This window comes from Aethalodelphis obliquidens, unplaced genomic scaffold (assembly GCF_003676395.1).
Source record: "Aethalodelphis obliquidens isolate GAN/ISIS:26980383/991018 unplaced genomic scaffold, ASM367639v1 scaffold10, whole genome shotgun sequence".
Classification (NCBI taxonomy): Eukaryota; Metazoa; Chordata; class Mammalia; order Artiodactyla; family Delphinidae; genus Aethalodelphis; species Aethalodelphis obliquidens.
The window spans coordinates 8,902,836-8,917,832 of record NW_020837954.1 but is presented as its reverse complement, the minus strand read 5'-3'; the positions used below and the strand labels follow the sequence as shown (position 1 = coordinate 8,917,832).

Sequence of the window (14,997 nt, the reverse complement as noted above, 5' to 3'; positions counted from 1 at the left end):
ATGGAAATAAAAACAAAAATAAACAAATGGGACCTAATGAAACGTCAAAGGAAACCATAAACAAGACCAAAAGACAACCCTCAGAATGGGAGAAAATATTTGCAAATGAAGCAACTGACAAAGGATTAATCTCCAAGATTTACAAGCAGCTCATGCAGCTCAATAACAAGAAAACAAACAACCCAATCCAAAAATGGGCAGAAGACCTAAATAGACATTTCTCCAAAGAAGATATACAGATTGCCAACAAACACATGAAAGCATGCTCAACATCATTTCTTATTAGAGAAATGCAAATCAATACTACAATGAGATATCATCGCACACCGGTCAGAATGGCCATCATCAAAAAATCTAGAAACAATAAATGCTGGAGAGGGTGTGGAGAAAAGGGAACACTCTTGCACTGTTGGTGGGAATGTCAATTGATACAGCCACTATGGAGAACAGTATGGAGGTTCCTTAAAAAACTAAAAATAGAACTACCATGTGACCCAGCAATCCCACTACCTGGCACATACCCAGAGAAAACCATAATTCAAAGAGTCATGTACCGCAATTTTCATTGCAGCTCTCTTTACAGTAGCCAGGACATGCAAGCAACCTAAGTGTCCATCAATAGATGAATGGATAAAGAAGATGTGGCACATATATACAATGGAATATTACTCCGCCATAAAAAGAAATGAAATTGAGATATTTGTAGTGAGGTGGATGGACCTAGAGTCTGTCATACAGAGTGAAGTAAGTCAGAAGGAGGAAAACAAATACCGTATGCTAACACATATATATGGAATCTAAGAAGGAAAAAAAAAAAGGTCATGAAGAAACTAGGGGTAAGACGGGAAGAAAGACACAGACTTACTAGAGAATGGACTTGAAGACATGGGGAGGGGGAAGGGTAAGCTGTGACAAAGTGAGAGAGTGGCATGGACATATATACACTACCAAACGTAAAATAGATAGCTAGTGGGAAGCAGCCGCATAGCACAGGGAGATCAGCTCAGTGCTTTGTGACCACCTAGAGGGGTGTGATAGGGAGGGTGGGAGGGAGGGAGACCTAAGAGGGAAGAGATATGGGAACATATGTATATGTATAACTGATTCACTTTGTTATAAAGCAGAAACTAACACACCATTGTAAAGCAATTATACTCCAATAAAGATGTAAAAAAAAATAGACAAAAATCTCTGCCTTCGTGCAACTTGCTTTGTACTAAGGGGAGACAAACAATATGGTAAAATGTGTAGTTTGCAGATGGTGATAAATGCCATGAAGAAAACTTAAGCAGGAAAAAGAAATTATGTGAGATAATATATGTGCCTTTAAAATATATTATAGCATTTAAAATATATTAAAGGGGTTTTCTTTCCATTAATAAAAGCTCTGAAAAGTATTTCACTGGTTTCAGGGTTGAAGTTGAGAAATTAAATTTCTTCTTGGGGGAGTAATAATCTTACCCCACTACTTGTGAATAGCGAAATAATAATAACTTTTATTTATCAAATGCCTGCTCTGTGCTAGTAACTTTACATAAAAATACTTCATGTCATTCTGTAAAATGGATATTCTCCTCATGTTACATATGGGGAAAATGACACTCTAAAAAACTCGAAATCACAGATCTTATCATCTTATGTTAGAGCTGATTCAAATGTAAATATGCCTGGCTCCAAAACCCACCCTGCCAGGCTCTGTTCTTGTTTACTGTTTAGGTTTAGGGTGCCAGGAGATCAAAAGGGAAGCAAGCTATTGCTCCCTTCTTGGGACCACCCACCCCTGCCCAACTCCCCCACCACTAATCTCCTGCACAGAGAATATCAGTCACATACATATGTGTAAATTGTTGGATTTTAGGATTCCAAAATCCAGAATAGAGATCTCTCATTTGGTACAAGCCATTGCAAAAATTCACTTTAAATTTGGTAACGTGGCCTTTCTACCACCACTTGAGATTCTAGAGTATCTCTGAAAAGGAGCATTTTGTTTTCCCCTCAAACTGGTTGACAGCACTCATTTTACTACTTCGTGTTTGGGTATTAAGCGTAAGTAGTAATTACAAAAGGATGGAGTTAAGATCTAGCAACTGAGAACCAGAAAAAAACATCATGCCAGAGACCATGATTTTTGTTATTTTCTTAAAGAAAATTTTTTTTTAATTAAAACAAAATAAATGGGTTTATTCACCTTCACAACCAATAAACCTAATAATACTAACCAGAGCAAGGACCAAAAGGAAAAACTCTCTAAGTAAAAAATAACATGGTGAAACATGTCTCTTCTTAAGCTGGTTATGTTACCTTTTTCTTGGTCCTCTGCCTCTTAGCATATTCATTTTCAGTTTAGTCAAAATTCAAATGCTTAAAAATCATGTTATCAATTATTTAATACTAAATTAGTGAAAACTCTAATATTTTAATTCATCAATCTGATTCTTTATTAGTTCTCTGAGCAATCATGCCTGTTTTGTGGTTGTTTTTATTTTTTACCATTATTTTTAGGTCTGTTCTTTCTTTTCAAGCAGCTGCTCTTCTGAGACAGATATTCTCAGTGTTCTATAAGCTGCGTGCCACTCCTAGCCAAGGCTGAAGAAATGTGTTTCTCTCTGGAGGCTTGCTGTGATGCCTACCTTCTCACCATCCCCTCCCCCCATTTTTATTTATTTTTAATTGAAAATGCAATGTAGTAATAACACTGAAGGACAAAAATTTTTAACTACATTTGTACACCTGTTTTAATTTTGCATGTAGTCTTCTACCACATAAGGCCCTGCTATTTTGGTAATTTCTAGTTGATGTCTCACATAGATTGCCTGGAAGAGTGACTAATATGTGTTTTAGACTCATTCTCTTTTAATTCACAGCAAAACAAAAAACAGGTTAAATACAGTGCAATATTTGAATTAAATATTTAAAGCTAAATGTAAGCAGATTACTTCACAAGGGGAGCTGAAGTGTCATTTGGTTTTAGATGGGCTATTTTTATGCTAATATAATGGGAATAAACAGTAGCAGGGAAGATGGGGGCCTGGGGTGCTGCTGGTGGGGAGGATTTTGGTGGATTCACAGCTATCCCAGAAGGTTACAGTGATTGGAGACTGATGGGATAGAAACAAAGGATGAGCACTAAGAATTGAAAAAGCTGAGAGTGGGTGGGAAACAAAGATTCTGAGTGGGCCAGAAAATGTAATGAGTTATTTAAGAAAAAACATTTAAATCAAGGAATTGAATGAAAAGAATAGAAGATGAGATGGCAGCCCCAGATATACCTGGAGCCCCATCTCAGAGTACCTCTAGAGCAAGGCGAGAACTAATCAGAATTGTCTATAAGCAGAGCCCAGACAACACAGTGTTAAATCTATGACAAGCTCTCCAAGTAATATACATGTGCTTGCCTTTGGTTGTCCTAATTGGTAAAGTGTTTCTTCAGCACATGGTCTTGCACATGGTAGACATTTGACACATCTGTTGATTGTTGACTGCTGATGAAATTATCTGAAACAGCTGGCTTTACAGCTTATACAGTGGTGGGCATGGTGGGCATTAGGATTGTTACAGGGTACAGCGTAAAGCTGTGAGTCCTTGGGGCTTGATCCTTAGAGAAGACTCCATCTCTAAGATGTGACAAAAGCCCCTTATGGATTTGTCAGGTCCTTGTTTACTGTCACACAGCCAAAAAATTAACCTTTTTCCAGTGCAGCAAATACCATCATTCATGTTAATTCTCTAACATTTCTCTGCACATCTGTAGATTAATACAGTATCTTTTCACTGTGACATGATGGGTGAGAATGCTTCACCTACTATAAGGTCCAGGAGTCTGTCACCAGCATCTCATTATTATAAATAGTAATGGCAGATCTGGACTTATGAACATTAACATTAGCATGGCTGGAGATCCCTTGCTGGAGAAGGGTTCATTATAAATATTGACTGCAATTCCCTTTTTAACTAAAAAAAAGTGAACTCTTCCTACAGTAATATAATCTCAAATTATAGGCCCCTAGCCTCCTGGAAAGAAAGAATAGAGGGGAAAAAAAAGCGCTAAAAAAATACCCAGCCAGCATAAAAATGTTGTGTAATTTAAATAAAGTTAAACAAAGCAGGGGATAAAAGTAATCAAGTAGTAAACAAAGGGCGGGAAAATTAATATAAACAATGAACCAACAGGACGGTTAATTAGCTTGCTTTGCAAAGAACATTTGATTTCTCCCCTGAAAGCAGTGGTGGTGACAAATAATCCTGACCTATCAAATATCTTCAGGTACAATGTAATATGTCCCCCCCATTGCCTATAAAAGAAATGCCACTGAACTAGTGTGCATGGTGGTGAATTACCATGGATGCTTCTAAATTACTATGCATGGCATCTTTTCTCTGGGTTGTTTGACAATGGTCCTTCTGGGTTTTTTTAAGCTCTACAATTGCCATTTGAATTATTCCGGAATAGAAGTCTCAAACTCAAATACCCACAGGGTTCAAGCAGCAGCAGTGGGGGTAAATGGATGGGAGTAGCGGGGAGACCGTGATGAACTGGAGAATACTGCTCCATCTAAGGCAGTCAACTCTTGCCAAGTGAGTCACATCATCTAATTCTTAAAGAGAAGCTTAAAACTCAGATTTGTGTGTCAATTTTTTATATCAAAAGGGCCATACAAAACTGCCTAGGTAACTTGCAGGGTCCAGTGTAAAATAAAAATGAAGAACCCCTTGCTCAAAAATTACTAATAATTGCAAGCTGGCAATAGCAGAGCATTAAACCAGGTGTGGACCCCTCTCAGCGCAGGGCCCTATGCTGCGACATAGGCTGCCAGTCCATGAAGCCTGCCCTGCAGCTATACAAAACAAGCTCAGGAATCACCCAGTTTGAGACCCTGCTCTAAAGGTTCTACATTCTCTTCCCACTTCCCCTTGTGACTCAAAGCAAACAAATGCAAGATGGCTGGAAGAGTTTGGAGCATGCCCTACAGCTAAAGAACAGAGAAAAACATGGCTGGTGGCTTACAAGGGAAAAAGTCTCTCCTTTGTCTTCACCAAGTCTTAAAACCAACTGGGGGATTCAGTTGTTGATAGGTATGTGCTTGTGGAAATGAAATCTTCAGCCCTATTAATTCAAAATACCTAAAAGTCTGTTGCTATAGCCAACGTCCTATAAAAAGTGATACTCCCCTGAAAAACTTTCCCATTCATGGCCCATCTATAGAGTTGGGTATGTGCAATTGCCATCAAAGAGGAACAGTCAATCCACAAGTGATTGTCACAAGTCAGACATCCTTCACACACGCGTGTGAAGGATGAAAAATTTCATGAAAATACAGTCATAGTTTTGAGGGGCTTCCCTGGTGGTCCAGTGGTAAAGAATCCAGCTTCCAATGCAGGAGACGCAGGTTTGATCCCTGGTCGGGGAACTAAGATCCCACATGCTGCAGGGGAACTAAGCCCGCGTGCCACAACTATTGAGCTCACGCACCTCAACGAGAGAGCCCACATGCCACAAACTACAGAGCCCATGTGCCCTGGAGCCCACGCACCACAACTACAGAAAGAAAACCCACACGCCACAACTAGAGAAAAGCCCGAGCAGACCACGCTCTGTAACAAAAAGATCCCGCACGCCTCAACAAAGATCCCGAGTGCTGCAACTAAGACCCAAGGCAGCCAAAAAACAAAAACAAATAAGGAAAATAAATAAATAACATTTAAAAAAATATAATCATAGTTTTGGTTTTTGTTCATGTTTATTTATTTATTTATTTAATTTTTTGGCTATGTCAGGTCTTCATTGTGGCACATGGGCTTCTCTCTAGTTGTGGCACGTGGGCTCCGTAGTTGTGGCGCACAGACTCCAGAGCACGTGGCCTCTGTAGTTGCAGTTCACGGGCTTAGTTGCCCCACAACATGTGGGATCTTAGTTCCCCGACCAGGGATCGAACCCACATCCCCTCCATTGTAAGACAGACTCTACCACTGGACCACCAGGGAAGTCCCACAATCATAGTTTTGAATACATTAGTTAATATGATTGTTTAGACAAATGCTTCCCATTTAAAGTGACGTTTGTAAGGCATACTAGGGTGAATAAACAGCCTGCTTGTAGCTGGAGGTGACTGGCACATACCTCCACCAGCATGCTAGCTGGAATGTTCCATTTAGAGGGCTTACTGGACAGTTTTTAAAGATTAAAAATATCTTCCATAAAAATGAAAAAAACTCCTTAAACTGATCTGTCATATACATTTCATATTTCCATACGTCAGGTTTATGTCAATTGAGACAGACATGTGCTTTTTATTTAATTACAATTATACTTTTCAGAATAGCTTAATACAAACAAAATGCTAATCACCAAATTGGCTTTGTTCACACCCAGCAAGATTCTAATCCAAACTCAAGAAGAAAAAACCAAAGCTACTTGGCTCCACCAAAGCCAAAGTGATGGAGATGCTCTATGGAAATCAAGCAAAAATCACAGGGCTTAAGCCTGTCAAGGTAGAAAAATGAAAACAACTCCAGCATCTTTAAAAAGTTTGGACTGAACTATTCTGCTAGTTCACACTGCTCCCCTTTTTTTTCACTTAACATTGCATTTCCTCTTTCCTAGTCTGATGTGCCCACAGTTTATTTTTCTTTGCTGACTGGAACAAAATAATTTTTATTTTTTAATTTGTATTGAAAGTTTGATATAAAAAAATTCTAGATGCTCAACCTCTTTCCCGCACCTATTTCTTGCTTACAGTGAACCTCTTTTCAATGAATATCTAATGAAGGCAGCTATTAAATAAAAATGAATGTTATATAAAAAAGTAAGAGAAAAACCAAACCTATTATTCAATGCAGCAATTTTACCTCCACATGTAGACCATATATGCATATGTGCAGAGATAATGGGTGTATCTCTGGAATAGAAGTAAATGGAAATAGTATTACAGTATCAAAGAGAATAAATTATTCCACTGTAAATTTATCTGTTTATTTTTATCTCCGCACCTCCACTCCTGCCGCTAGAATGCAGTGGGGTAAGAGATCTGCATCTGTCTTGTCCCACTGCTATGTTCCTAACATTGCCTGGCACATAGTAGATACTCAATAAATAGGTGTTAAATTGAATTGAATACATAGGATCAAAACAAGTTATCATTCCCTGGTTCTAGGATTGGAAATAGAAGGAAACCTGAGACATGTAGCAGGACTACCAACTTCCCTAAATTCCACTGGCTTTTTTATTCCCTAAATAGAGCCTAACTCCTGTGGTCACTGCACCCAGCAACTCCGTTGCTTTCTGGTCAGCCTCTAATCCCTGTAGCTCATGCAGACACGAGCTTGGGCCTCATTGAAACAGGCTAGGACAAAGATTAACTTCTTCCCAGAACCTAGTAGTGGCTAATGAGCTCTGTGGAATAATATTTCTAAGTATTCATCATACCGGAATCAATATCAACGTGCTGTCAGTGTGTGCATTAGCCCCACAGTCAAACAAAGAACAGCCCTTATGGCCCAATAATGACACTGGGCGTGGATATGGGCAAGATGATGCAGAGATGACTATAGCAGCTCTCCTCAAACACAAGGCTTCCAGGATGTTGCACAGACGGTCATTCTTGTACTTTGTCAGAGGTAGGCAGCATTTAGATTCAGCCACTGATGATACTCAGCAAAATAACTCTCTTTTATCTTCCTAACCCATGAGATGGATTACACCTTCCTGACTGTAAGAGAAGTCTACTCTTCTATTCCTTGCTGGTGCTGGCAAGGAATTCAAATGTCTTAAAGTTAGCAGAGCACTACATATGTAGCTGGTAAGACAGGTACAACAAACTTGAATCATTACTGACTCAGGTAAGACCTGCTTTTATTACAACTCCATCATGCCCACACTCATTTGTGTAGCGTTTCCCATCCTCAGATCCTGCTAGAAAGATATGTCAAGCAAGGGTACTGGCAAAAGGTCTGAGCATCAAGTCTGCATTACTTTAATCTCCGGGATCAGAGTAGAATCTGACCATGATTCATGCTCATCCCTGTAGTAAAATGGATCTTAGTGCGGTAAATGAGATTTCATTCTACGTGTGAAATCTGATTTTCCAATTACAATGAGAAGGGTGGGGTGAGTTTGATAGAGTAAAGATGACTGCTCTTATGGTATACACAGTTAAGATGTTATAAAACTAAGATGACTGTGGGTAAGCAGGTGGACATCACAGTCAAATCACATCGATTTGGAATCCTGGTCCAATAACTTATTAACTATATGACCTTAGCCAAATTTGGTAACCTGGCTAAAACTTAGTTTCTGTAAAATGTAAATAATAATAACTTAATCCTCCTATAAAATGAGATTGTTACTCTCTATCTCATAATGTCATTATAAGGGCTGAATAAGTTACATACAATGTTTAGTCCAGTGCCACTACATAATAAGAATTGAATAAATAAGAGCTGTGGTTGTTACTATGATTTTTCTTTTTATCACCCCACCATGGCCTAGTTATCTACAAAGAATTAACTTCTTTGTACCTTTGTAATTCAGTGAAGAAAGCCATAACCAAAAGCATGGAAGAAGTTAGTTTCTTGTTAGGCTTCCATGGTCTAAACTTGGCCACACAATAAATATGATCTTAATGATCTTTCACTAATCACTGTGAAATAAAATTCTCTAAATTCTAGAAAGTTTCAGTGAAACACCACAAAATGCAGCCATAGAGCAATCTCTCCCTTCCCCCATACACACACACACCCCATCCACCCCTTGGGGATATATTAAACTAAGACAACCGAAATAGCCTTAGCCAGTAATTAAGACACACAGCTAATCAGAGAGCAGCACAGGCTGTGGCCCTCTGCAAAGAAAACGAGCACCCAGGACGACAGCTCCCGTTACTAGGGCTTTGTTCTCCTAGAGCAAAAAGAGCACAAAAGCATAAAGTTGGGGAACTACAAAAGCATTTTGAACATTTGCAGAGGTGAGGAGAGATCACAGGCTCCTCTAAACTGGAAGGAGATTCTACCAGATAACTGCGTCAGCCCACACCCTCCAGCGCCTTCCCCACCCTCAAAGCATGACTCCACTTTTCCTATCATTGCCTTTAAGGAATCTGGCTTCTGCGACTTCCAGTAATGGTACAAATCACCCATGATGAAGCAGCTGAGAGCACTGTTAGACAAAAGAAACAAAAATTAAGCAAATAGGAAACTCCTTAAAATGCTGCCTTTGGTTATTTTTATTCCTAGCAATTTATGTTACCAAAACAAGTCTTTCTTCATTGCTTTTCCTTGCAAGTAATACTTTAAATGAATTCCAATGGCCACTGAGTGATTTTCTCCAGACCCATAATCTAGCCACTAGACGCACTTTCCCCTCCCCCATCACCATCTAGCACTCCTCCCTGTCACCTTAGAGCTTCTGACTTAGCTGTATTCACACCCAGAAGTCCCAGCAGAGCTTTCTGTTCACATTTTACGACATAAAAAAAGCAGGCAATGAACCCATGCTCCTAAGTGCCTGCGATAAAGCCAGGCTGAGCTGACCTCTCCCATCCCAAACAGCTGCATGTCAGGCACATAAACTTAAAGGACCAAGAGCAGCATGTGTGTGATGTGTATAAACAAACTAATTAAATCCAAGATCTTTCATCCCAGCTAGCGCCTAATGGGACCAATAGGCTCGACTCTGTGCAAAAAAAAAAACACAAAACAACAAAAAAAACAAATCACTCCAAGCTAGCAAGAGGTATTGCTTTTCCTGCTTCCTGTGATACATCTCTTTTAGGCTCAATAAACAGCCTCAAAGAAGAGGAACTCAAGGGTTGTCATTCATTCCTGTACGACTTTTCAAATAAAAACTATCAGCTTGGCAGCACTGAGCCAAAGACCACTCCCTGATCCCAAGTGGACACACTGATCAATTGGACTGACATGCACCTCCTCCTTTCCTTCCCTTAGTAGCAATCAGCTGCACCGGGGAAATCCATTGCCCAAAACAAAAGACAACTCACTGCTCCTTATCTGATAATGTCAGGTCATAATTTTTAGAAAAAACAATAATAATAATGAAGAGGCCTAAAGACAAAGCTAGGAGTTGAAATAAGCACCATACGTGTTTACATAGAGTTTCAGAATTGAGTTGAGGTTATGACTGAGCCCAGAGATCTGTATTCGCCACAATCACTGAGGACTCTGCTATTTATTCATCTTATCAGATTCTGGTTAAAGTTAAGCAAGAGGTAGCAACACCATTGCCACTTGCAGAGGCTCTCCATAGGGTTACCCTTCACTGCAACTGCCGCAGAGAGGAGACTTGTTACAAGTCAGCCTGCAGATAACTCCAGCTATTTTGAGGACTAGCTAGAGATGAAAAAATATTGTGGCAGTCTTTCAACTAACTATGAAGGACACGGGTCGAAGGACTACCATGTACATCAATAGGCTCAAGTAATTTCATTTTGTTTGGGTCTCTATGTTTTTAAAAAATTCTGTCTTGAACATTCAAGAGATCCCCTTTCACATCAGGGCTATGTCAAATGCTTATTCAGCATTCGTTCCTTGCCATGAAGAAACTGAAACCCAACCGAGGTAAATACTGAATTTCATACTGTAAATCACTTAATATTTCATAAATCACAAGAACAAATAGGGGACCAATGAGCTCTCCCCATAAAAAGGAAATATGTATCTTTACAATCTTTAAATACTGTGAACTGCTCAATTTAGAGCCTATTTGGGGTTTTGCAATAGAAAAATATCTTATGTTTATGAAAAATTCCATGAGAACACTAAAAATAACAGGCAGAGATAGAACAAGAATAATTCCACATATTTTGATCCCTCTATGACTCTTATAGGCCTTTGTCTTAACCCAGCAGCCTGAAAACAGATTTAGGTAAAACAGCCCTTCTTTCCCTAGTCCATTTTAAGCAGACAACATCCCCCCATCACCGCCTTAGCAGACACCGACTAACCAAGAAAACAGCCATAAAATTAAGGCCCAGACATTTAACACTCACCATCTCCTGCTCCCACCGCCTTCTTTTGATGTTTACAGCACATCTGTAGGATGCAATACTAGGAGATGCCTTGTTTGACCTGCTGCATGATGCTGTGACATCAGTTCAGATGATGCAGCTCATTATGGGAAAGACTGCTGTTGCTATGGCAACTGGGATGTGCTAGGAATCCTTGCTGCATTTCCAGTGGAGCCTGAGACAATACGGAAGCCCTGTAAGAAACAGACAATATGCAAAATTTAGATCAAAGGAAGAGGATCCCTCATTGGGCTAAAATCCATAGGTTTAAAAGGGAGTTCCCTGAAGTCATTTTGGAAAAAATAAAAATAACCTCCTACTTTGTTGTTACACACTTAGAAAAAGGGGGGGGGGGAATTAGATTTAGCGCTAAAACAAATAAAAACTCAAATGGACAATGTTTCTCTGTTAGGCAATTTGATTACTTTTTCCTCTCTGGACAGCATTTCAATTACTTTTTTAAAAAGTTATTAAAAAGAATTTTTCTCATTTGTCAAAGACGAAAAGAACAAAGCAAGGAACAGAAAAAAAAATTAAAAATGGAATATAAACAGCTGAGAAAGTGACTCTAATTCTAAAGAAAATAGGGTTTAATTCTCAGAATATGGACAAACTCCTACCAACAAAGTCTGTCCTAATCATTTCCACTGATGGACTCCAACCCAGACACATGACACGTGACACAGAACCTTCTCACGCAGACTAGCCCCAGCTCTCACTTGAGCATTGGATAGGCAGGCACATGGAAGGAGGTTTAGAATCTAGGGGGCACATCACATCACCTTCAACTTCTCAGGCCCCTTCCTTTGACATGCAGAGAACCCCTACCACTCAGAGCCAAAATGCAAGAGTCTTTTTCTGGGACCAAACCTGGTAGTTGGAACAAATGGCAGACCTGCTAGAAACTTCCAAATCATTGGCATTCCAAACATTGGGGTTCTGTTTTCCTCCCTATGGGGAAATGAGACACACAGGAGGAAATTACTCACAGCCCTCCCCCCCACAAAAGCTGAAACTGTGTGAAAAGCCACATTTAGATAAGACATAGTGAGGTATTTCTGTAGTTCGTAAAAGAAAAGCAAATCTAAAGCAATCATTTCTTTCCACTCCTGAGCAGAAACAAACATTATGTGATGCGAACTGGGGAGAAGGAGACATGGACAAAGCAGCCATCTCTTGCATATTTAATACTCTCAGACCACGGATAGAGAGAGAATCAAGCTGACCTACATACATCCACTCTATCTGCACAACTCTGGGGAAGAACAACATTCTAAAACCCCCAAATCTAATGAGACAATTATGTCGTCCCCTCCTACTTGAGATTTTAAATGGCATTGTTAACCAGCAGCATGGGGGATGGGGAGATGAAATAGCAGAAGGAATTCAGGCAGTGGCTTGGTAAATGGGGGCTGATAAAATGCCTGAAAGATGCCAAGATCCTAGCAGGGTGCACCATCAGCTATGCACAGAGCATCCCCTCCCTGATGCAAAGCCAGGATTATTCTTACTTCACCTAATGAGGAATTGGGAGGCCAAGAGCAAGATGTGAAGCTGCCTGCCCAAGTCATCCATGCTCTCAGTCATGCGCAGAGCCTGACTCCCACCCTTTATCTTAGGCCACATGCCACACCAAGGGAAGTAACAGGCAGCCACTCCAGTGTAAAGAACACTGATCTGGGATTCAGGAAACCCAAGTGTTAATGCCAGTTCCTCCAGTGAGCATCTGTGTAACATCAGGTCAATCAATTAACCTCTCTGGGCCTCAAGTTTTTCACCTGCAGAGATGATGGATTTAGCTAATAACCATGGTTTTCAAGTTTTTTGTTAGTCGTGGAACCCTATCTTCTAATGATACAGACCAAAGCTGGGCTGCCCTGGGTGAGAGGGGATAAGAAGCCCAGAGCCAAGTTTGACGAGCCCTTCTCAACCCCATGCCCCATCTCACCTGCTATGATCTGACCTCTGAAGGCACTCTGATGAAACCCTCAGCCACTGGGGAAGATGGAGTGAAAGTCATGGCTCTATAACAAGATTATAAGCCTTTCCATAACTGAAATCTACGGTTCTATAAAAGGGAGAGAAGAGGGTGGGATCAGGTGTTCCAGACTTGAATATGGCTTCTCAGTATGAGTTTCCTTTGCCAGAAAAATGTCATTGGTTTGGTGGGAAGAGATGGATGTCTCATCAATTCTGAGGCCAAGTCAGACTTTTAACAACCTGAAGTGGCTGAATTACTGGCTCCCAAAATGGCCTAATAAAAAGTGGACCCATAAAGCAGAAGCAAGTCATGAAGCATTTTCTTGCTGTGTGAATGGGGCTGTAGTAATTCACCTTGAATTTCCTAATGGCCTTTCTCACTACCTCCAAATCCTCAATTTGTGGTGTTGTTTTGAGGATTGCATGCACTAATGTTTATAAAAGCATTTGGAAACCAAAAGCAGAACCTTTGTTAATATTGTCGTTAACAGCCCACTCACCCCAGTCAGGGGAGGCTATTTAGCTCTTGCCTGTAGGTCCAATAAGATTCTGGACTCTGGAATAAGATGGTTAGGAAATGGCTTACAAGGTCTGCACAGCTACCAATGCGGGCTTACCCCTCACTACTCACTTCGACAAGGGGTCCTCCCAGAGGACAGAGCCAGGGCCATGGGCAGAATGGATAAACGCCTCCTCTTGGAGAACAGAGTCAGGGCCTTACCAAGGAAACTCTCCTACTTCCAGGTGGCCATTCTTACTAGCCAAGGGTCATTTCTACCCTAAGCAATGTTACTTGGCTATACTGTTGACATTTTATTATTTTCAGGTTTCCAGGAGAACAGAGCTACAGAATTAACCAAAGGTTGAAATCTTATGCAGAAGGAGAAGGGGTTTAGTTAATCCTTACCAACAATGCCCAATTCTGGAATTCTGCCTTCAAAATTGACCTTCATTCACAAAATATACAAATACTCAAGCACTCTAACCACAGGCCTACATGACCATATACCCATGCTGGCTGTAGATGCTGTTTTAATCAGTACACTATATACTTTCTGAGAACATTTGTTGGCCAAAAATATCTGGACACCAAATTACAGTGGTCATTTGTGGCTCTTACTGTTGTCAAATGCACACCATCCCTTCTACTTTTTTTAGATAATCACACAGATATTATTATTAATCATGGGTGAGCAGAATAGAATTTGCAACCATAATATTAATAATAAGCTCAGTTATTATTGTAGTTAGCTAATGTTTGGATTTATTATTTCCTCTCAGACATTACCTCTTCCACATTCTAACTTATATGCTTTGGGTGGGAATCCAACCAAGGAATGCAGAATGCCACTCAGTCTTAAGCCAATAAGCTTGTTCCATCCCCAGACATACAGAAATTAGTTCAGAGATGATATGAGACCCCACTGAAGCCAATAAGATACAGTGAGACATTTTAAAGAAATCACTGTTGGCTCCTGGTTTTGAAAGGGTGTCAAATCTGAAGTAGCTCATCCATTTTGTATTCATGAGTGAAGAATCTGTCTAAGCCAACAGAGGGAGGGCTGAGATAAGTTGAAAGAAAAGAAACTGAGTTCTGATGACACTGCTTGGGCCAGAAATCAGCCCTATTCTGACTCTGTACGTTATAAGAGCCAAAAAGCCCCTTTTCTGTTCAGCCAGTATGTTTTGGGGTTTCAGTCACAGTAAACAGAGCCCTAACTGATCCAATCATTGAAGAAACTGTGTAAGGCATAAATTGGCACCATTAGCATGAAGCGTACTTGGAAGAAAAAAAAAAAAGCTTGGGCTCTGGAGTGGTGTATGAGACTGAACAGTGAGACCCCTCAAAGGGTTAGGGTCAGGGCCAGAGCTGGCAAGACCCCCTCACAAGGAAGGCGCAATGCATTATTCATCTTTTCTCCTGGACATTCCCGGACTTGACAGTGACTACATACTCCAATCAGCTTAAGCCCCATTCCTCTGTCCTTTCCCAGGCAAA

General features: G+C 40.3%; 1 protein-coding gene across 1 annotated transcript in view; it reads right to left on the bottom strand.

Moving 5' to 3' along the window:
- The window catches only part of AKAP6 (A-kinase anchoring protein 6), a 595,413-nt gene that overhangs the window by 476,376 nt on the left and 104,040 nt on the right, over window positions 1–14,997 (bottom strand). The window contains exon 5 of the mRNA XM_027111037.1: window positions 11,001–11,212. The gene's annotated coding sequence lies outside the window, so the exon portion shown is untranslated. The remainder of the gene's footprint in view (window positions 1–11,000; window positions 11,213–14,997) is intronic.